General features: G+C 46.7%; 1 pseudogene; it reads right to left on the bottom strand.

Annotated features, from left to right (window-relative positions):
- Positions 1-6354: 6354 nt before the first annotated feature.
- Positions 6355-24794, bottom strand: part of LOC133387948 (C-Jun-amino-terminal kinase-interacting protein 4-like) — a 31722-nt pseudogene continuing 13282 nt past the window's right edge.

Consider the following 24794-nt stretch of genomic DNA (forward strand, 5'->3'; position numbering starts at 1 on the left):
TGCCCCCTCCCATGCCTCTTTATGAGCACTTCCATGCAGAGAAACACAAGGAGACACAATGGCCCAAACTGGCATGCCAGCAGGCACATGGGAACAGGATGGCTCTTAGCGATAATTGCGAAATGGTTTGCCTGCCGCCGCAAAGCATAATGGAAACTGCAGTTTGTAAAGTTTTCTGGGAATTTGTAGCTCGGTCGGGAGAAACCACAGTTCCCAGGATTCTTTGAGGGAAGAAGTCACATGGTTTCAATGGGCTTCTGCTGGGCGGATGGGCGAGATATAAATCTAATTAACAACAACACCAACAACAACAACAGCAATAATAATGTGCTGTAAGCCACACTGCCCAACCAAGGGCAGCATTCAGTTCACCTGCACAAAGCTGCCCTCGAACATTGGTGCATCTCCATATGGATAGTATTCAGGCTGCCGCAGCACCTCCTGCAGACTGCCAGTTGCTGGGGCCCAGCCAGGGAAAGGCTGCTCACGGATACCTTTGGTGAGATTCTGCAAGCCCTTCTGCTTAGTCCCTGGGAGACCGGAAAATAAAAATTAACAAAGAGGATTCATATGAGAAATGACAGGGGAAGTCCAGGGTCAAAACCTTCAGTCTGCAGGACCTGGCTTTTGTCTTGCAGCAGGACTCAGGGACCCTTCCCTTTTGCAGTTCACTCCCTGTGTCAAATTATCAGCAGCGGCTTGTGGTTCCATGTCAGTGGAATCTGCTCTGGGTTTTTGTCTGAACTTTTGAGCGCTGTCCAAGGTGCTGAAGCCTGACCCCAAATTTAGATTCAGCACCCTGGACAGCTCCTTGAAAGTTCAGAGTGAACCCCGGAACAGATTCCACCGCCCCGCTGACATGGACCTATCAGCCTCCATTGCAAATTATAGGTTGTAAGCCTCTTGGGGCAGGAACTTCTTCATAAAGCCGGTGTGGGGAACTTTGGGCCCTCCTGATGTTGCTGAACTATAGCTCCCATCAATGCCATCAAGCATGGCCAATGTCCAGGGATGATGGGAGCTGTAGTTCAGCAACATTTGGAGGGCCAAAGGGTCCCCACACCCACAGTAAAGCATCACACACAGTGATGGTGCAAAAATAAAGCCTCATTATACCCCCTCCCACATATGTTAAAGTTCACTAAAGGCCTCTAAGTTAAAATCATAGAGTTGAGAGATGACAGGGACCCAAAGGCTATATAATTCAACCTCAAAATCAACTGGCCGCTAGTTCTTCCCAATAGATTTACATTATATATTTATACACCACCCTCTTGCAAAACATATTGGGTGGTGTACAGCAACATAAAAGCATTTGGCTGCAGACCACAGCGCCTGCCAAGCGAGCAATGGCTCTGGACAAGTCAAGCGAGCCAAGCCATGTGTGTAGGTGACAGGCAACACTATGCCTGCTTGCTCCTCTCAGATAAATGAGCCAACATGATCTGAGGGGAAATTCCTTCCTGTCCTCAAACACGGCCATCTGTTAGCTCTTGAACATGAGCAAAACCATCCATCTCACAAGCCTTTCCCTTGAAATCAAGGCAGAATAATTCTGTGGAACTCAATTATCTTCCTCCTGATGTTCCATTCCCAATGGACAGGGTCCCCCTCCCCTCTCAAGAACCTGGGCACCCTAGGTCCTACCTGCAGGGTACATGTTCATGGCTGTGGGACTGAGTGGAGACTCAGGAGTGAGTTATAGTGCCTTGCTGATTAACATGGCACAAGGCATCCCTTGGGTCACAAAATACTGGCTGCTTGTATGCCTGCACATTATGACATCGTAAGGCAATTCAAGCCAGTGCCTGGAAACTGGCAGTAACAAGGTTATTGCTGCCTACGCTACTAGAGCTCCTGGAGTGGGGGCACTGTGGCTTTTTGTGCCTTGGGACACATCCTTAGTGACCAGAGTCAATGGCTCCCTTCATGTGTGGTTGGCACATGGGCATCATCACTGGCACTGCATGATTGGTGGGCCTTGGTGGATTGTCCATGGAAGTTTGGTGTGTGTGTGTGTGTGTATTTTGTGCCATTTAGGATTTTCTGTGGTGTTTCCCCCTCCCAAGCTGAGCATGTGTAAGATACGGCTGCTGTGCTGCCAGTGTAACCCCCCCCCGAAGCATTGGAGTAGAGCAGGAAGGGCTAGCCTGTAGCCTTCCAGATGGTGCTGGACCACAAGACCGAACAACCCCAACCATTGGCCATGCTGCCTTGGGCTGATGGGAGTTGGAATCCAACAACATCTGGAGACCCAAAGCTTCCCCATCTCTGGAGCATAGGTCTGTAAACACACTAGTCGCCAGATCAAAGCTTTTCCATTAGCCACAGCTGGAGGGAACACAGGTTGATCTGCTGTGAAATCTCTCTCAAGCTGATTTTTTTTTTAAAAAAATGCATTCAAGCTGCTCCCACCAGATTTTACAGGGGAAAGGGGCAGGGTTTGTCTAGCGTTGTGTGGCCCTAGTTTCAGAAGAGAGAAAAATGGAGACATGCTGAAACCACTGAGTGTGTTTCTACCCTAGGAGTGCTCTGTTCAGTTAAGAGTTGAAAGAGATGTTGATGTTGCTTTCAGTTGAGTACCCTTTGCTTCTGTCAGCCATGGAGCATATTTTTGAAGAAAGCCAGGTAGTATTGTACACACCTGCTGGCTTTCAAAACCACTATTTACCATTTTTTTACAACCTCTGTTGCAGGTGCCCATCAAGAATTTCAAGTCCCATGGCCTTTTTTTGTTAGTTCCATTAATTAATTGCAGGGGGAATTTTTTATTCTGTGCATTCAGCATGGATTTAGCTGAATCCAAGATGCTTTGCTACCGGAAGCTGAGCCCATCTGGTTCATGCACTCTGCTAGGGCCAATACCTTTTTAAAAAACAGTCTTGACTGTCTGAGATCCTGAAGAGCCACTGCCAGACCAGCCTTCCTTACCTTGGTACCTTCCAGATGTTTTGGACGACAGCCCCAGTCCAAAACATCTGGTGAGCACCTGGTTGGGAAAGACAGGAATAATTATACTGGGCTAGATGCAGCAATAGTTTGATTTGTTATGAGACAGGTTCATCTGTTTAAAGCAGGCCCTCCAGATGTTGCTGAACTACAACTCTCATCATCCCTGGCCATTGGCCATACTTGTTAGGGCTGATGGGAGTTGTAGTCCAGCAATACCAGGAGGGCAGTACATCACCCTGATTCAAAGCAATAGACTCTGAAATCATAATCCCATAATTACAGGTGCCCATCATTGGAACTGGTGCCTCAACTTTCTTCCATGATGGAACTCAGGGCAGCATACAGAGGATTCCTAAGGAAGGTCTAACCAGGCCCAGATGTCCTCAGTTTCAGTAAGGTTGCTGCCTCCATCATACCAAGTTCTGGATGCCACATTTTAAGGAGAATATAGGCAAGTTGGAATGTACTCAAAGCAGGCAGCTGGTAGTCAGAGATATCAGAAACAAGCCCATGAAGAAAGTTTCAGGGAAATAAGACCACATTCACACCACACATTTATTCCACTTTAAACAGTCATGGCTTCCCCCAAAGACTCCTGGGAAGTGTGGTATGTGAAGGGTGCTGAGAGTTGCTAAGAGACCCCTATTCCCCTCACAGAGCTGCAACTCCCAGAGTTCTCTGGGAAGTAGGACTGACTGTTAAACCACTCTGAAAACTGCAGCTCGGTGAGGGTAATAACAATCTCCTAACTCTCAGCACCCTTCACAAACTACACTTCCCAGGACTAGTTGGGGGAAGCCATGACTGTTTAAAGTGGAATAAATGTAGGGTGCAAATATGGTCTGAGTATGTTCCGCCTGGAGAAGACAGGATGGGGTTGAGGGATGGAGACATGATAGCACCATTCAAATACCAGAAAAGCTGTCACACAGAAGAGGGCAAAAATTAAGGAGAACTAATGTGTTTTAAATTACAGAAGGGTATATTTCAGTTGAACATTAAGAGTAACCTCCTAACAGTAAAAGCAGTTCAACAATGGATCCAGCTATGTTGGGGAGTGGGGACAGCAGGGCCTCTCTCTCGCTTGAGTCCTTCAAGCAGAGGCTGGACTAGGTGGCCTGCAAGGTCCCTTCCAATTCTAGATCGCAGGAGGCCAAAAAATTATTTGTGTTCATTGGCCCCAATTATGAAGCCACTGCCTTCCCCCAATACAATTACAGCTGTTCCACATCAAACTTCCAATTTCCCCCCTCCCCCAAATGTGAGGTGGACATTTCAGAGAGTAAGACACAGTGAACACAGCCAGTTCTTGAAAATTCCTTTAGTAGATGGTGCATGGAGGCCTTTCCAGGACTTCATAGTAGAGATAGCCACAATTATTGCAAAGTAACCACCTCATTTCACCACAGCTCTTACTTGCTCAAATGTGTGCTGGTTTGATGTCAGTACCCATTTCCAGTTCTACTACATGGGTTATGCTCCTGGTTACCCGAAAGAAAGGACTCATTTTTGTAATGTTTGGACAACTGTTGAGAAGGATGCAGCTGCAAAAAAAAAAGGTTGTGTAGGGTAGTTTTAAAGAGCAGGGCTGGGGAACCTGTGGCAGAGAAACCAATAGATGCCGGCAGCTTGCTCACCCCATTCACCGGGCGATAGACTCCCATTCACATCAGCCTCAACCAGGATAGCCAGTAGGTAGGGATGATGGGAGCTGTAGTCCAGCAACATGTGGAGGGGCACAGGTTTCCCATCCTAGATTTAGGGTCTTGGGTCAGAATGTGAGACATGAAGGTAAATTTACTTGCATTAGAATGGCCTTAGCCAAAGCACTACCTGCCATCCAGGCTTGCTGTTAGGATGAAGGAAAGTAACAGTATTTAAAAGAAATTTGCACACTTGCAGTGGCACTGTAGAAACAAGAGAATAAACTAGTGATGAGAGTACCTATGGCCATCCAGATGTTCTTCAGCTACAACTCCCATCATCTCTGACCATTGTCCATGCCGGCTGGGGTCGATGGGAGTCCAAAAAACATATTAGAGGGCTACAGGATCCCCATCCTTGCTCTACAGCATAGGCCAAAGGGGTAATGTAAAGTGCAGGGCCAGGGGGCCATCCTTTCCCCTATAATCTTGTGCTGTGTGACTCCAATGACTGACCAATACTGAACAACCCAGGGACTCTTCTGGAGCAGCTCAAGTACCTCTAACAGTATGATTGCAGGTAGCAGCCCTGAGGGGTCTTTGTCCCAGCAGCCCTCCATGCAATCTGAAACCTGCTTTTCACCTTGCACCTTGTAATCAAGGCAGCCAGCTGTAGAGTGGACAGGCGAAAAAGAGGCCAGGGCTCTCACATCTTTAATAATTGCACAGGAGGGGGAATTTCAAGAAATTCTCAGGGGTGGTACAAGCTACACCTGCTGAAATGTCCTCTTCTACACAACTACTCAAGTGTGCAAGAAGCCTATTCTTTTCCCCCACCTGGCTACTTTAGCCCAATGTCTCCTGAATTCCATTTTAAGATTACTGCAAAGTCCAGACTTTGGGCCATTTTCATCTTGGCAGGCTTTTTATTGTCCCCCACTGTTTAAACACCCCATCCCCCGCCTTAACATCCAGCAAGAAGAGTTCTAGGGAACTTGAAAGCTTGCTCACTACTTTGTATATCGTTTTAGATGGGCATAATAAAAAAGGACCTACTGTTTGCTACTGATTCCTCAAGAATGCTTTACACAGCCTCCTTTCCCTTACCCACCACCCATTTCCCATCTGGGCACTGATCTGGATTATCTTCCTCATTGCTCCGTAGTTGTGAAGCTAAATTATCCTGTATTAATTTGAAACCAATTATCTTTTCTAAGCTGAGTTGAGAGCACTTTGCCCTAAAGGTGGCATATAAGTACTACAGAATAAATACTTTACAAAGGATAGCCCTCCATTTGAAGAGATGTTAGAGGCCAATCCTCTCTTTCAGGGTGTATTCGATATGAAGGGCTGCTTGCTCCAAGTCCAGTTGAAACATAAAGAACCCTTAGAAGGGAGAACAGGAGGGGCCTTAAAGTTGCCCATCAACAGTTTGCACCTGAACAGCCGACGGAGCAGGCAAACAGGACCCCTGGTCACAAGTCTTCCCCAGCAGGGTGAGAGGCACTGTATTTATAGTTACATTATAATACTTATTTCTGTATTGGCACTTATACAAATTAGTACATGCATATTTTACACAAATTGTATTCTCCTTTGCCTTCTTTTCTGGCAATGTGTAAGTGGCTACCCTACTCAGCTGCGTTAGAAGAACAGAGGCTTTAGCCTTATTTTGCAAATTGTTGTATGTGCTGTCTTGAGGAAGACCCCCTATCCAGTTCCTGTGCAACCTGATAGAGAGGAGGAGGAGTAGTAGTAATAATAATAATAATAGCTTTATTGAGAAACCAACCCACAGAAATAGATCCTGAGATGCTGCCAGAGACACTCACCCTTATTGAGACAGACAAACAAACAGCAACCCTGAGAAACAGCAAGGCAGGTGCCCTGGCTGCAGGCTGTGGAGGCGGAGTCAATGTTGGGTGGAGTTGGAGGCAGAGGCGGTAGAAATGTACTGACTCCGACTTCAAAATAAATTTTGATTGACAATTTTTTTAAAATATAAATTCACAATGTCAAAGAAGCTTCCCATGAAGTCAGCTGTAGTTGAGCATTTCACCATAACTCAAGATGGAAAACATTTTGGGTGTCAGTGTATGACACAGGACCCAGATGAAGACAAACGCTGTGATGCCAAGATCAGCGCATATTCAGGCAGCGATAAAAATGCTCCTACGAGAGCTTCCAATTTAAAAAGACATTTACAGTGCTTTCCAGGGCTGTGGAGGTGGAGTCGTGGAGTTGGAGTCGGAAGCAATTTTGGATGGAGTCAGAGTCGGACAGTAGAAAAATAGAGCAGTCAGAGTCGAAGGTTTGGCGTACCGACTCCACAGCCCTGGCTGGCTGGCCCCAGCATCATTCCAAAGCTGCAGCCAGGATCTGGTTAACACAACAGCACCAGGAACCAACCAATCAATATTTGACTTCCAAAGTGAAGGCAGCACAGCAGGAAAGGGCTCCCCCTTCAGGTTTCTCCAAGTAGTGCTGCGGTTTACACTGACAGGCTTCAACAACTCTGTGCCAGTAGTTCTAGATTCTGTGTCTTGTCCTCCTGTCCCAACCCGTAGAATCAAAAGTGCATCAGGAAATCACACTCAAAAGTGGGAGCCAGAAATGGGAAGAGTTGTAACTCCAATGCACTTGGATGCTGCTGCTTTTGCAAAGAAACCCCAGGACTCTTGGTTCTCAGCCTTTTGGGTTCCAACTCACTGGACCTACTTTCTTCATTCCCAACTAGTAATAGAGGTCTCTACCATTCTAACATTACCTGGGAAACTGTATCTTCTTAGCTCCCAACCACCTGGGCCATAAGAGGTATGCTGCTGCACAGCACAAGGAGGAGTTAACACAGCAGGATTTGATGTGGGAGTAGTCCATATAGCAGTAGACCAACATATTGCAAAGTGGCACACTGCTCCCATTTCAAAGCAGTGGAAACAATGATAAAAGGAGGGCCAGAGGAACCACCAGTTGCAGATCCCTTCATCGAGCCTGTTCACAAAACAGATCCTGGCATTCTGATGTTTTCCTCCACAATCATCAGCCTGAAAACACTACAAAAGTCATTACCCCAACCCTACAGACACCTGAGGGTTAACCACATGGGGAAAGAGGGCAGGAGATAGTGATGGGAAGACAACACCAGCATCTATCAATTGTGCAATCCCCTCGTAGGCCAGAACGGTGCCATTCCACCCTAAAATAGTGGTTGTGCCCACCACCATAGCCTCAGGCTTGCACCTGCCAGACAATGAGATGGCTTCGTTCAGTTTGACGTAAGCGAGGGTTCAGGAGCAGCAAGTCGCCATAGCGGTCATCTGTGTCATCTCCTGGGTATGGAGGAAAAAGAGTGGGCCAAAAATATTATACCTGGTGCTGGCATTCCTGTTCCTACTGAGATCCCACATCCTGTCTCCACATTCCCCCAACTGTCAAGTAACATGCGTACCTATGCGGAGATTAATATATCCCTCCCCTCCACTAAGTACCAAGCTGCAAGGTTCGCTTGGCATGTCTTGGCTGTGCAATTCCTTGGTGACCTCAGGAGAGGATGGATTCATACATCCTAAAGGAAACAAAAAAGATGACAGAGCTTAAGTTCATATTTATGTCAATCATTCCTGTGTCAGAGTTATGTGTATTCCAACAGATTCCACTATCATAGAATCTCTTTTAAAAGATTTTTTTTTAAAAGAGCAAGTTTTCTAACCCTCTCATGGACAGTGATAGTCTGGCTGGCTACTGTGATCCACGCTCCAGTAACATCCCATTTGGACTACCATGATGCACTGCACATGGGGCTGCCCTTGACAACTGCTTGGAACCTACAAAATTAGTTCAAAATATAGCTGCTAGAATTTTAGTTCAAAATATAGCTGCTAGAATTTTAATTAGATTGGCTTGCTTGGAACATATTTTAGTACTTTTGAAAAATGTACACTGGTTACCAGTTCACTGCTTAATTCAACTGAACGTGCTGGTTTTAACCTTGAAAGCCCTTCATGACTAGAGATCTTAGTATCTTAGGGACCACTTTCTTCCATATCAATCTGCTCAAATGTTAAGATCTTCCACTGAGCACCTTCCTGAAGTGCCACTGGAGATCAAGCGGCAACAAAGGAGAGTTTGTTTTCATCAGTGGTGTCCTGGTTGTGAAACACCCTCCCCAAAGCAGCTTGCCTGATTTTTTTAAAAAAAGAATCAGGGTAAGATGCTTTTGTTCTGTCACATTTGAATGGGTTATATTTTAAGTACTGAAGGAAGAGTATTCTAAACACTGCAAATACAGTTTTTCACTCTGCCGCTGCTAACTATTCTACCGATATTAACAGTTTCATTGCTATTGCTGTTGTTTTATTTTAAAACTTACTTTATGATTCATCCAGTAGCGGTGCATGTGGTGGGGCAGAGCTGTGAAGCCAGCTTCCCAGACTGGTGTTGCTGCTGCTTAACTGGATAGGGCTGAGGCTGCAGAGAGGACAGGGCCACGTGGGTGTACCAGGAGAAGCACCAGATTGGTGGCCCGCTGCACTGTGTGGCCCTGACTTTGCCCCAGCCAGGTAAGCAGCTGCAGCAGCCACAGCAACACAGATGGCTCCACACCATGACTGGGATCACCCTGTCTCTGAACACGGGGAGCCCATTCATGGCTATCATGGCTTACAATCTTTGGCAGCCAGTGTAGTATAGTGGTAAGAGTACTGAACTAGGACCAGGGAGATCCAGTTTCAAATCTCCATTTGGCCGTGAAGCTCACTGGGTATTCTTGTGCCAGTCACCAGCTCTCCAGCCTAACCTACTCCACAGGGTTGTTGGGAGGATAAAAGTGGGCTGGTGGTGGCGAGCCACATACACCATCTTGAACTCCTTGGAGGAAAAGTGGGATTGTTGTGTGCCTTCAGGTCGATTATGACTTATGGCAACCCTATGAATCAGCGACCTCCAATAGCATCTGTCATGAACCACCCTGTTCAGATCTTGTAAGTTCAGGTTTGTGGCTTCCAATCCATCTCTTGTTTGGTCTTTCTCTTTTTCTGGGATAAAGGTGTAATTAATAAATAAAAACCAGAAAGCAACATTTTACCTGAGTCACAAAAAAGTGGCTTTTCAGAGGGACACTGGAGTACCAGCAGTGTCTGCCATCAGATCACAAAAGGGAGCAGGATCACCACACAGAAAACTCTGCCCTTTGTCCTTTCCTATCCAGGATAATTGGAACTTCCTCCCCAGAACACCTGCACGATCCTTCTTAGTAGCTTCAAATTCCTCCCCCAAACCCATCTTTTCCATGAACCCTTTGGTGCAATCCCTAGCTCCTACCGCCCACTATAACTCATAGCTTATCATTAGAATAACAGAACAGGAGAGTTGGAAGGTGTCTATAAGCCATCGAGTCCAACCCCCTGCTTGATGCAGGAATCCAACTTAAAGCACACCTGACAGGTGCCTGTCCAGCTGCCTCTTGAATGCCTCCAGTGTTGGAGAGCCCACCACCTCCCTAGGTCATTGGTTCCATTGCCATACCACTCTAACAGTTAGGAGGTTTTTCCTGATGTTCAGCTGAAATCCGGCTTCCTGTAATTTGAGCCCAATATTCCATATCCTGTACTCTGGGATGATCAAGAAGAGATCCTGGCCCTCCTCTATGTGACAGCCTTTCAAGTACTTGAAGAGTGCTATCATTTTTCTCCTCAGTCTTCTCTTCTCAAGGCTAAACATGCCCAGTTCTTTCAGTCTCTCCTCATAGGGCTTTGTTTCAAGTCCCCTGATCATCCTCATTGCCCTTCTCTGAACCTGTTCCAGTTTGTCTGCATCCTTCCAAATGTGGTGTCCAGAACTAAATGCAGTACTTAAGATGAGGCCTTAACCAGTGCCAAACAGAGGGGAACTAGTACTTCACGTGATTTGGAAACTATACTTCCACTAAATGCAGCCTAAGAAATCATTTGCCTTTTTTGCAACCACATCACACCACTGGCTCATATTCAGCTTGTGATCAACAACAATTCCAAGGTCCTTCTCACATGAGTATTGCTGAGCCAAGTATCTCCCATTTTATAACTGTGCACTTGATTTCTTTTTCCTACTTTGCACTTATCCCTGTCCTGTTGTTTTCAACAGGCCAAAATAACCACATACTGCTTCCTTGTTTCCCTTGCTTCCTGCTTCCCTCTCCTTCCCTGTTATTTCCTATGTCCAATTTTACATTGTAAGTTCCTCAGGGCGGGGCCTGTATACAAAACTCTGTAAAAATGGGTGGGGAACTTATGACCTTCCAGATGTTGCTGAACTACAGCTCCCATCTGCCCTAGCAAGTATGGCCAATTGCCAGAGGTGATGGGAGCTATAGTTCAGCAACATCTGGAGGGCCATAGGTTCTCTACCCTGCTACAAAGTGTTGATCACACCAATGGCACTATATAAATATTACATAGCAGCAATAGCAGCTTTGGATGCTTGGCTCTTAGTTTTTCCTCAGTTTTTAAACTGCTAAGCTCTATCTCCCAAAGACTCAAGGAATGAGCATCAAGCTTTCCCTGTCGGTTACCTGGGACTGAGATAAAGAAGGAAACAGCATCACGATCTCCATGGTAGCTGATCTGTGCTTGCTCCATGGCACAGTAAGGGGTACCAGTGGGTGAGGAAGATTCTGAGCTTCCAGCAAATTCTGTAAGAAGAGAAAATTCACAGAAATAGCCAGCAGGGGGCAGTGCTATGCATACTCTTGCCGCCATCATTACCCACACTGACTCTCACCTGAGATGAAGGGCAGAGAAATAATGGTGCCACCAGACATGCCAACGCACAGCCGCTTCCCAAAAGCACCAAGTGCTGAGATGTTCATGGCTAAACTAAGACTATTTGGCCCTGGAGAGAGTTGGGGAGGAAAGAGAGCATTAAGGAGAAGTCCCTACATTAAACACACAGGGGCAGCACCCAAACCCGCACCCGGCATCAGCTCTAACAGACTCAAGTTATTTATGTCCATAAATAGGTCAAGGGTTTGGGCTCACTGACAGGAGCTGCTGGGATCTGTGGACAGCTGCCCCCTGTGGTGAGCTAATGAACTGCAAGCGGCAGCTTCACAGTGAAATTCTCCCAGGCTCAGGGTTGATTCTGCCTACCCAGGCTGGCCATTAGATCCTCCTGGGCAGGAATAAGTCGGCTTCCTGTTCCAATATCTTCCTGAATTCTGGCATGTTTCTGTGTTCTCTGCTATTCTTCAGTCCTGACTTCTGGCTTGCTTCTCAATGGCCTGCCTCTTACTTTGTCCTCCATTTCTGACTTACTCCTTGGACTATTAGCTGGTTTGACAGCTCCTGACTCACCTCAGACTGCTGCCCACAACCCAAACTGATGTTGACCCACAATAGGTAGCCAGGAAAGCAGCAGACTTCCCCTGCATGCATCTCTCAGGGCACAATTGTATGGGAACCTTATGGTCACATCTGCACCTTACATTAAAGGGCTATTATACCACTTTACCTATCATGGCTTCCTCAAAAACATCCTGGGAATTGTCATTTTGTGAAGGGTGCTGAGAGTTGTCAGGAGACCCCTTATTCCCCTTACAGAGCCACAATTTTCAGAGTAGTTATCAATCCCTCTTCTAAGGGTATCTGAGAACAGTAGTTCTGTGAGGGGAATAGTGGTCTCCTAATAGTTCTCAGCACCCTTAACAAATTACAGTTCCCAGGATGCTATGGGGGAAGCCATGACTATTTAAGTGGAATGACACTGCTTTAAATGTATAGTGTGGATGTGACCTACGACTCATGGGCCTCTAACTCCAACTAGTGCTGCACAGCCCCCTTGTCCCTGTACCTATACTAAAAGCTTCCTGGCCTCAGAGAAACATCCAGTCCAGGACATTCTCCCAGTAGCCTGCTTTTTCGCTCTTCTCTGCCCAGACCTGTCTGTGGCCAACCCAACACAGCCTTGTGTTGGGTTGCCTTGCCTGCTCCTTCCTGGACACTGGATGGTGTATACGCTGCACCGTCCACCATTCCACTGAGTGTCCAAGGTTAGTACAAGCAAAAGCCGCAAGGCCGTGATGGCTCCTGCCACTCACCAAGCAGGCGGCTGATGTAGGGTCCCAGCTCCACTTCCTGCAGTGGCTGCCCGGACTCAGCATGGAGGAGGCGCAGAGTGGACTCCAGCCGAACCGAGACCCAGATGCCGTTGCCAGCCGCTGCCATGTGCCGCACTTGGCTTTCAGGGTGCGACGTCACCTCAAAGTACCTCTGGGGGAAGAAGAAGAAGAAAGCAGGTTGCAGCAGGCAGCTGGATTCAATGACATCCCCCCCATTTCAATCTAGATATTGGATCTCAAAACTGCTCCGAGTTATTCCAACTAGAACTGAGGCTGCAGGGTCTTATTTCCTTACTCCATAGACCTCTGAGAACTTATAGAGCTCCCCTTACAATAGATCCCACTCTCCCTATCCTGCTTCCTCATCAGGTTGATCTCGGAAGAGCTGACCAGATTCTGCTGTTCCACCAGCTGCGCTCCAGAGATCACAACATTTAGGGATCGGCTCTTGTAGGAAAGCTGCCTTGTACCAAATCAGACCAATGGTGCATCTAGCTCACTGTTGTCTACTTGGGCTGTCAGGGGCTCTCCAAGGTTTCTGGTAAAGGTCTTTCCCAGTCCTTTCTGGAGATGCCAGGACTGAACCTGGAATATTTTGCATGCGAAGCAGGTGTCCCTGCACTGAGCTAAGCCTCTAAAAGGGTGGCCTCTTTCCCCCAGCATGGAGGCTTTGCTGAAAACTATATTACTGCAACACTGACCTTTTTACACTTCAGCAATTGTTTCTTGGGATCCACCCATTTCAATACGAACAGCCAAAATGAATTCACCAACTAGTTCTCCCCAAGATCTTGTTCTAATACCAATAAGCTAATCAGATCCCTACAATCCTGGCCAGCTCAAGGTCCCATTTATACAGTTTAAACTGGCTACATCAGCCTCTGTGGGCTTCAGCCACTGCCTCACACCCTGGGAAGCTCACCTGGATGCGAGCAGTGCGAGGATCCAGTACATAGACTCTGTTGCCATATCCACACCATAGCCGATCAAGCACAGGGATGGCACAACGAATGGAGCGCCGTGGCCGTCCCAAGTCAACCAGGCGTGGGGAGCGCAGATCCCAGTTCCTCACTGAGGGAAGACGAGGATTAGGTGAAACAGAACACCTGAACCATGGGAAGGTGAGGCAGGAAGGGATTATGCGCTGCCTTCAAGTCGATCCCGACTTATGGCGACCCTGTGAATAGGGATTCAGAGGGGGTTTACCATTGCCTCCCTCTGAGGCTAGTCCTTCCCAGCTGGCTAGGGCCCACTCAGCTTGCCACAGCTGCACAAGCCAGCCCCTTCCTTGTCCACAACTGCCAACTGGGGGGCAACTGGGCTCCTTGGGACTATGCAGCTTGCCCACAGGTGGCAGGTCACGTAACCCCTGAGCCACTCACTGTGGGGGTGATCTTTAGTTGGCCCTTGACACACAGGAGACACGAGCGGGGATTTGAACTGACAGACTCTGGACTCCCAGCCAGGCTCTCTTCCCCACTGTGCTAGATTATAGGAGCAAGGCGTACCTGTGTTTCGATGGAAAATGGCCAGAGATCCATCCCCTAATGCGGCTGCTACACGGCCCTGGGTGTGGCTGAGACCAAAAACAGAAGACTAAGAGAAGAGAAGTTTGCAACATGGAAAGGCAGGCAATGATCACTAGGGATACGGAATGGAGTTCTCCAGCCTTCAGAGAAGGAGCGATAGACAGCTGCATACTCACACGATGCAGTGGATGGCTTATAGGGCTATTGAGAGGATCAAAGGTGTAGACCATATACACCAGACAATGAGATGAAAGAGTCACAAAGAGATAAAAATCAGACAAAAGAGAAGGAAGTAACTTCATAATAAAAAAGTAGAGTACTACAATTAAAAAAACAGGCAAACACAATAATGGTCAGGTGGTAAAAAGCAGCACATTGGTCAGTATTCCAGAGGTCCAACAACTAGATCCTCCCCATAGTAAAATATTACAGATGGAGGGAAAGGGTGGAGCTGAACTGGAGAGACAGAGGGACAGAGAGAACCCTGTGTAAGGGCACGTAAAGGCAAGATTTGAGCTAGAGTCCCCCTCTTCAGCTTTTGCCAAAAAAACTGTGCAACACAAATGACAAAAAGCTACCCTTAAAACAAAGTGAAATCCCATTACTCAGTTCACACATAAACATACATATTGTAAAAAACAAAATTCATGTAATCCAGATTGCAAGTTTCCGTTTGAAGAAACTGTATGCAAGTAAATATATTTTAAATGAAGGGGTGCATCAACTACAGAGTTTTATACTGTCTCTTAATTCACACACCCTCGCCCCCTTGTGGTCAGCCTTTACAATCTGACCTCCTCAGGTCCTGATTTCATTCCTCCCAAACAGGAATGTTGCTAGGTCATTAAAAGACTCTGAGCATAAGCTTTTAATGCAAATTTGTATATGCTACTATGAAGAAATGCAAAGTTGGACTGACTTTCGGAGGGAAATCTTTTCTATAAGCCAAGTTTTAAAAATTGTTTACTTTGGGGGGGGGGAACGGTGGACAGGAAATCTGGGGCCCAGAGCCAAAGACACAAGGCAACTCTGGACCCCCAGGGCCTTATAACACCTCCGCTCCCAAATGCCCCCATTCTCTTTTTTTGCACTGACCAGGTACACATGCAACGGAGAGGACGTGAACTCCAGGCAGCACAAAATGTTCCAGGAGCTGGTTTGGGTTCTGGGCATCAAAGAGAGTCACTTCACTTGCAGAGTGTGTCCCAGAAGCCACCCACAGCCAAGAACTGTCTGTGAAATACTGAGGAGAGGAGCCCTATAGAGGGAGAGAAATGGAGCACTCAGCAAATCATTGGATCTTTGAACCAGCCTCCCTCCCTTTTATGCTGCTCCTCACAATTCCTAAACTTTAATCTTGGTGCTTATTTTTACCTTTCAGCGGGCAACATACACATGCTTGGGTCAACCAGGCAAGGAGATGTACATGCACTGGGGAAGCATTTGTTCTCTCTCTCTCCCCCTCCCCCTCCCATCCCATCCCATTCTGTGTTCAGGTTCACCATGTGCCACATCAGGTGTGGGGGAACCTTTGACCCTCCCAATATTGCTGAAACATGGCCAATGGCCAGGGATGAAGGGAATTATAGATCAGCAACACCTGGAGGACCAGAGGCTCCCTACTTTTGTGCTACAAGATGCATGCTCATCAGCCAGCACATCAAAAATGTGGGTGGACAAGTCATGCTTCTGGACTTAAATTTGCAAGGCCATAGAAGAGAAACTGAGTTAAGATTGTTCCCCAACAGAACCCCAAACGGCAACTGCTGCCGGTTTTCCAATAAGTAAATTACAAAAATAAAACAAATGCCTAAATAAGCTTATGATAAAAGTTTTTTTATTATTATTATGTAACAATGATAAAAACATCAAAGAAATCAAAAAGGCATCAGAGCAAAACAAAATAGTGAGAAGACCCCGTGGAAAAAAACACTAACTGGTTGAGGGGCACAAATCACTCTAAAGCTGTTAATTAGCTTACCAATGCCAGGATACCTATGACAGTTTCTTGTGAGTGGCTCCCTGCCCCACTAAAGATGTTAATACAATCACCTCATCAACTATCTCCAATCTGCTACTGTAAAAGGTTAAAAGTGAGCCTATTTAACATATATTTAAGCTCCAATAATCACTGACTGTAATTTTTGCATCTCATTGTCATTCAACTCCCACCTTACCATTTTCTTCTTTATATACAGTAGGGCCCCGCTTGTTGGCATTCTGCTAACAAGGCGGTGCCAGCGGGGCGATCAGCTGTTGCACAGGGAGCTCGTGCGCTACAGCTCATTCCTGTCAGCTGGAGCACGCAATCAGCTGGAGCGCGGGGAGCTCTCGCACTAGAGCTGATCCCTGTCAGCTGATCGCTGTCAGCTGGAATGCGGCTGGAGCTCCCCGCACTACAGCTGATTGCAATCAGCTGTAGGGTTGGGAGCTCCCGCGCTACAGCTGAGTAGGGCCCCACTTTCTGGCGGTTTTCACTTTTCAGCAGGGGCTTGGAATGGAACCTGCTGTATGAGTGGGGCCCTACTGTACCTGGCACTTCTTGCATCTGATGAAGTGGGCTTGAGTCTGTGAAAGCTTATGCTGTAATAAATTTGTTAGCCTTTAAAGTGCCACAACCCTCTCAGATTGGTTTTTGCTACAAGAGATTAACACAGCTACCCCTCCCACAAATTGAAGGTCATAATAAGTAAGGCAGCCTGGATTAACCTCCCCTGCCCACCCACACAAAAAATAAACCCCTGAAAAGGAACCAGGCAAGTGTTTCACAGATGGCGTTCTTAAGCATGAGTAAAAAAAAACACCAATACTTACAGTTTCTGGTGCTTCTTGAGTCTTAGGCCCAACTGATGCTGCAGCACACCAGAGCTATAATGGGAGACAGGCAAGCATGACCTTAAGATCTGCCGCCTCCCTGTCATTAATTAGGAGTAGCTTTTCATACTGGAATGACATCCTCCCCAACCCACCTACAATCTGAAGCCCTTGCTACAGGAATTCCCAACCAGTGTGCCACTTTAATAACATTTAAGCTTTCTCTGAGCCCAGAGTATCTACCCACATAGACAATGTCTCCTTCTGCTCATCTTTCACTGGGTTAGGAACTTATCTGAATCAGATACAATTGGATCACCTGATACAAAACAGAGTAGCCCACCCTCAAAGGAGATTGCCCACAACATCTCTGGATGACTCACTGTTCTGGATTCAGCCATCATTACTCCTACACCTACTAAAACTAAACCCTTTTGGCAATTTACAGGAGGAGAATCACACCGGTTTCACTATTCCAATTCATCCTCAGTATTCAATGTTTGGAAACAGATTGCCTTTATCACCTTGGTACTGGGGTCCTTCTGGTCCAGCATCCGTAACTGCACAAGCACAGGCACGTTAGTGCCCCCTGAAAGCGGATCATGGCCCTGCAGAGGAAAGAGCACTGAAATTTAACATGTGGAGACTCACCACATGGATTGCCAGTTCATAACTGGGTTGGAGAAAGACAAATACACTGCTTGGTGACACAAACGGTCAAATTCATGTGGCCCCATTTCCTAAATGGTTTATCATCAGCCCCTGTTGAATGAGGGGAAATTGCTGTACATTGTTAGGTGTGATAACACACACACACACACAGGGGATCACGTGTCTGCATTTTTCTTACCCAGATATCTGGTTTGAAAAAACGATACCTGAGGACTAGCCCCTTGGCATGGGATTTACATAGGTCAGACACCTAGATGCACAAGACCCTAGATGCATGTGCCAGAATACTTCCCTGGAATGCAGGTGGCTGGCTCCATCCGTGGATCTGTGCCCGGCCATGCTGCTGCCAGATGTGTGAACGGATCTCACGGTACAACTCTCGACGTTTCTGCTGAGGGGAGGTGTCAGCTCTGCAGATGCAAAGGACAGACAGTAGGAAGCAGCACGAAGCCTTTAATGACAATCCTGCATCCAGTTATGACAGGGGAAGTACACAGATTTCAATGGGACTTACCTACGTGGGCATGCATTCAATTGTAGCCCAAAGCATATACTGGCCTGAGACCTTGTGCTGCTGGTCAGCGCTGGGCTAAGGACCCACTAGTAGCCTGACCCAATATAAAGTCACTTCATTTTATGTGGAGCGAGCCCTTCAGCTCTGTGGCAGTGGGCAAACGTTGCACGTAGAAGGCTCCAAGTTCAATCCATGGCATCTCAAGTTAATAAAAAGGATCTAAAGTCTCAGGGTTGGGTAAGATCTCTACCTAAGATCCTGGAGGGTTGCTGCCAATCAGAGTACACAATATTGAGCTAGACAAACCAACGGACCAACTTGGCATAAGGTAACATCATGTTCCTAAGAAGTGCTGGTGATGGCGATAGCCAAGTCAGCTTATGCACTCCTGTACTTCCTACAAGGGGATTTATCGCGCAATTTACTCGGTCGGTGAGGTAGCTCGTGGGATGTATCTCAAAGCTGGAGACAGCTGTCCTCCATTCCGTCCCAATTCATTGAGGCTGCTGGGGCTAGACCGGGCCCTCCCTGGTGGCAGGGGTGATGCAGGAGCCTTCTCTGGGGAGTCTGAGGGGCTAAATAAGCGATCGAAGCTACAAGGAGAAAAGCACAACATGATCAGGGGAAAATAGGAGGGAAGGGCAAAGAGCGCTGTCAGCACTCAGGTTCTGAAAAAATCAAAACGTAATAGTGAGAAAACAGATTTTTTCATTGAGAACAATGGAACTCTGATCTGTATAAAGAAAACAAAATTAGCATACAGATGGCATGCTTGCAGAGTTCTGTTCAGCTCTGGTCCAAAGGGTCACAGTTATGAGAGAGCCTTTACTGCCATTCCTAAGAACATGAGAAAAGTCCTGCTGGATCAGGCTAATGGTCCATCTAATCCAGCAGCCCTGTTCTCACAGTGGCCTACAAGATGCCCATGGGAAGCCCGGAAGCAGGAACTGAGTGCAAGAGCACTACTCATCCTCACATGCGATTCCCAGCAACTGTCACTATCAGAGGCATACTTCCTCCAAGAGTAAAGGCAGAACATAGCCATTGTGTCTAATAACCACCGACTAGAAATCTTAGCCCTGCCAGCTTCAGCGATTTCACTAGGAACTGTTCTCTCACACACTTTCAAGCTAATCCTTGCAGTCCATCAGGTCTAGAAATTTGCTTTTCTATATTGTCTAAAAATGAAATATAAGATTTTCTCTGGACACTATGTTGTGCACTGTATACCAGATCCCAAACTTGTAAACTGTGAAGGCAGAATCACGGAGTATACACAGCTGTAGCTATGGGGACAGATCTTAAGATGGCACATACATTTTCCAGGAAGAGGATTTTTTCATCTGAACAGCTTGTTCCTCCCGCGAAGCCCTGGGAAGAGATAAGCAATTAATTAAGGCTGCCCTGCCACCACACAGTGACTGTTCTTCCTCTTCTGGTCTAAAAACTGATGCTAGTTCTGAAGGCCAGAAAAGGGAAACATGTCCACAACTGGTTCCCTGACAGCCTCTGTTAAAAAACACAGGGCAGAGCTTCACAGGCTGCACGGTCAGAGTAATTTTGCTCATCTCTCTAGATAACACCTCTCCAGAATGCATTTATACAAGCTAAGTCCCCCCTCCCATCCCCGATTTGTACTATGGAAAAATAAATATTGGCTGGGTAACCACTGAGTGATTTCCCAGAGTAGCTCCAAGGGTAGGGATAAGGAATCTCTGGCCGTCTTGATATTGCTGGACTACAGCTCCCATCAGCTCTGAGCATTGGCCATACTGGCTGGGGCTGATGGGAGTTAAGAGTCCCAACAACACCTGGAGAGCCACAGTTTTCCCATTCCTGGTTTCTAGGAAATGAGGTGAACAAGATGCCTGCAGTGGCTGTTTTCTCCCCAGAGAGGGGAAGGCTCAGCTAGCAGTGGGGGGTAACTCTAGGATAACATGGTGTCACTAGTGATGTTACCAAGTTTCATAATTCCCTGACTCAGAATACAAACCTCAATGACTCGTAATTCTCACCTCCAGCTGGAGGTGAGCTTTAAGACCCCTTAGAAATCCTGATTCCCCTCCCACCTACCTGGCTGCAGCTGCTAATTTGGCAGCAGGGAGGGAGTTCTCTCTCTTGGAACTCCAGTCCGCTCTCCCTGGCACTTGGGATGCTGTTACAGAAGCACTGCAGGCATCAGGAAGGGGGAGCGAGAGAGAGTCCTCCCATCCTGCTGCCAGGAGGCTTGGGAGAGGAATTTGGATCCCATCTAGAGATGTGAATGCCCAGGGAAAAAACACACACAGAAAAATAAAGTTTCCCCCCATTTTTACTTCAAATTTTGGTGGAGGGAAAATGGAAAAATTCAGAAACAACACAGGTCCTCCCCCCAAATTTCCCCTTTTTTCTGGGCTTTCACATTTCTAACCCCATGCTGCTCCTGATGATGTCACTTGGAGCATGGTGGGGTCCAAAAAGGCTCATGGTTTGGTTCAGAAATAACAGAGCTATTTTCAGACTTTTTAAAAAGGGAAATGACTCAGTGGCCAAGTCCAAATACAAATCATGCTGAGGGGGAAGGCTGCTAATCACTAGGAGTCATATGTTAAGTTAGGGTAAGGTCACAGAACAATTTGCCTGCTGCCACCACCTCACAAACCACACATAGGGCCTGTCAACCACAGCGCTACTGACCTCAGCAGCTCTGTGCATCGAACGGCTTCCTGCAGCTCCATCAGCCTCTCTTATAGAGGTTGCGCTCCATCACCACACGCGCCATCTCAGCCCGGGTGAACCGCTGAGGCTGGGACAAGCCCCCTTCAGCCTGCTGAGGAAGATCGTGATCCTGCCTCAACCATGAACAAATGTCACTCCTAGAGTCCCAATTCCAACCCCTGTCTCACACCCATCAGCCTTCCAGAGGACCTAACCCCTCTGCTAGTCACAACAGCACCCTGCAGAGGGCGCTCTTCTTACCTCCCCCTCCTCACTGGGACGTCTCGTTTCCTCAAACTCCTGCCGTATCCTGGAATGAGAAAGATGTACTGATATTTGTGTTACCGTACTTCTTTTTAAAAACATTCTAGGTTGATGTCCCAGGGACAGGAGATTCCATTTTCCCTTTTAACTACTAATACATGCCCCCAAATCATCAATCACAAGACCAGCTCAATACACACACAGTGGAACACACAGAGGAATTTTTACACCATGGTTAGGAAGCAGCAACCAATGCCCAGCAGGTACACAATTGTTTATTCAGTAATTCAGATAAAGCACCAACACCTTTCGCACAAGCCGCTCTTCTTCAGAGGAACAGCCGAGTTTAGAAAGATTCAGGTTTGTCTGAAGCATTTGGGCAGAAACACACAAGGCTGCCTTTGCTATATTATTATTGTTGCTGTTATATACACTGCTTTTATTATTGTAACTGAGCTGCAAAGACATTATCATTATCATCACTGTTATTATATTTATATCCCACCCTTTCTCCCAGCAGAAGCCCAGGGCGGCACTACAATATAAACCTAAAAAATGCAAATACAGGTTGTTAAAACATATAATATAACCTGCATGAAGAAAACTGGACAACGTCTTCCTACATTAGCTATGTATGTCTTTAAAAGTACATATATTACACTTTTAGGATGTGGCCCTCATAATATGGCATATAGCTATTTAACTTAAATGATGCTCTTGGTTTGAGACTGTCTGTGTGTGGTGCAACAATCAGAGCGCTGGACTTTGCCTTTGGAGTCTCAGTTCAAATCCCCATTCAACTACAACTAAGCTGGTTGAAATTGGGACAGCCACATTCTGTCTCCCTCTCCCACAACCTAAGCTACCTCACAGGGTTGTTGTAAGGATAAAGGGAGAAAGAACCAGGTACACTGCCTTGAGTGATCTGGAGGAAAATGAAATAAATTATTGCTTCCTCCTCTGCCCCTGAAACAGTGGGTAACTCACACTTTGGGATTTGCCTACATTGTGGGAGAGTTGTTCTGTACTACTGACTTGAGGTGCCACTCTCCTTTGCTTTGCCAGTGCAGCTCAGGAGGTGATAGAATCATGATGGCTGTAAAACGCCAGGAACAGCAGCTACCGGGTCTTACCGGCTAAGTTCCAACTCAGTCTCTTTCAGCTGGGCTTGGCAGCGGCTCAGGGCACCCAGTGTTCCCTCACGCTCCATCCGCAGCGACTCTCGCTCTTCAGTGAGCTCTTCTACACGGGCTATAAGATGGCGGCGGGCAGTATCCAGAGCAATCCTGGAGATGGGACAATGAGGAAGGTTTTAGCCCGGGACTGGATGCCATGTCCAGGTGGAGGGTCTGATCCAAGTGAGAAACAGGCATGCAGCAGAGATATGGAGGCCAGGCCTGGATCCCTATTTCTTTAACTGCCTGCCAAGTAAAGTACCCTTGATAAGGGCATACAAGGCCCTTTCTTTTTAAGGAGTTCCAGCTGCCATCAACATACAAGGCCCTATGCAGTTCAGGACCAAGTAGCTTGAGAGCCTCACCCCTTGTATTTTCAGCAGGTCATTGTGTTCTATAGGAGATTTTCTCCTTCAAATCCCAAAAATCTCAGAAGCCTGCTCCACAGTAATTCAGAGCAGGGCTTCCAGTAGGACTACTCCTGTTCGGTAGAATGGCACCCATGTTGAGGTATAACAGGCACCCACTATCTGTACATCTGACGTCACAGTAAACTAGGGCATGAGATTTTTCTGAGGACAAAATGAACACAAAAAAGTTTTGACAAGCTTTTCCAGCTGATTGAAAAAGTCTCTACCTTAGATGTCCATTTAGGATTTTTTTTTTTTAAATATCTTTAGTTGTTTTTGCACTGTTTTAAAAACTATTTTTAGCTGGCTTTATGATGTGTTTGTAAGTTGCCTTGACAGACAGAAATAAAACACTTTAGGCTAGGAAAGGATGGGGTTGATCTTACCGTGCCTCTTGTAGCTGAGTGTTTTCTGCCACCAGGGTTTCTAAGGCATCACCTGAAAGATGGTCAAAGATGGACATGGCTGAACTGCCAGGGCACAGACCCAGCCCTAATTCCCTGCAGGTTGGGGAATTACGGGAGGCAGGTTTTCTGATTGAGGTGGGGGAGCTAGGACTCCTGGGTTCTCTGGGAGGAGAAATAGGTCCCAGCAGGAAAGGATGCAGAAGGAGGGAGAAGGGTGGAGTTTCACCTACCCTGCAAATTGGCACCGTCGTCCATATCGCTGAGGAGTTCAGGGCTGAGGCCCGAGACCCCGGCGAAAAGGGACACTGTGTTGCGCTCGAGGGTGTTACTCAGAGGGCTGAGAGACAGACAGACAGACAAATAGACACAGTACCCACCCACTCCTATCCTAGCAACAACACACACCCACGTCTGACGTCACAGTAGACAGAAACCAGGTATGGGATTTTTCTGAGGAGAAAATGAACACAGAGAAGTCCTTAAAAGATCACTCTCACTCCCCATCCTATGACTGCAGTGATTTCAAAATGGCAGCTGCTGAAAGGGGTGCAAGAGAAATAGAAGATACCCGGCCGGCCGGCCAACTCAGTGGTGTGTGGTCCTCCAAAGCAGCGAGTATGATAGCTAGAAGATCTAACTCTCCTGATATTAAAGCACCCGTGAAGGGAATAGAGGAAATGCTAGAGGGTTAGGGAAAGGTGTGATCATGCCAAGGTTGAGGGACACAGAAAGGAAGAGCCTATCTGCTGCTTCACTCCAATGGAAGAGTGTCTGTGTTCAAACACACATCAATCATGTTCAGCCAATATGTGCTTTCTGCTCAGAGGCTTAATAAGTGAACACATCCCTCTTACCTGCTTGGTTGCTTTTGGTCAGGTCCCAATTCCGGAGTGGAGCTCAGGAGGTCATCCAAGTACAAGCACTGCTGCCGAACAGGAGTGGCTGACGTGACAAGACGGGGGGGGGGGAATGCAAAGCATTTCTTATGTTTCAAGATTATCCACAATTAATCCATCTCTACAAAGCCCTTTCCATACTGAAAAAAATCTAGAAAAATAATAAATATGTTGCTTCCTTTGGACAGGGGGCCTATTTGGCATTTTGTTGCTTGCTTACAGAAAAATAAATATTATATGTTAATTTATCCTGTTATAAGAATAAATGAAAGCCAGGTTGGTCCTTGCCCTGCAATCAGGAGAAACTCATCAGGAACTAGAACTACTGGAGTGAAATGGGAGGGATGGGGACCAGCACAGCTAAAACACAAAATGTACAATAAAAGTGTAGAACTGGCATTCTATCAACTCATTAGACACCAGTAAGGAACCTGAGGTCCCCTCCAGGCCTCTCTAACACTGGCTCTTTGGGCTCCCCCTAGGCCATGCCCTCTCCTCAGGGTACACCCCTCGCTGGCCCTTCCCCGGGATTCTTTTATTTATTTTATTTATTCATTAGTTTATTACATTTATATACCGTCCCATAGATGAAGCTCTCTGGGCAGTTTACAGCAATTAAAACAATAAAAACAAATATACAAATTTTTAAACACAAAAAACAATTTAAAAACACAATTTAAAATTTTTTAAAAACAATTTAAAAACACATGCTAAAATGCCTGGGAGAAG

This window comes from Rhineura floridana, chromosome 1 (genome assembly GCF_030035675.1).
Source record: "Rhineura floridana isolate rRhiFlo1 chromosome 1, rRhiFlo1.hap2, whole genome shotgun sequence".
NCBI classification, from domain to species: domain Eukaryota; kingdom Metazoa; phylum Chordata; class Lepidosauria; order Squamata; family Rhineuridae; genus Rhineura; species Rhineura floridana.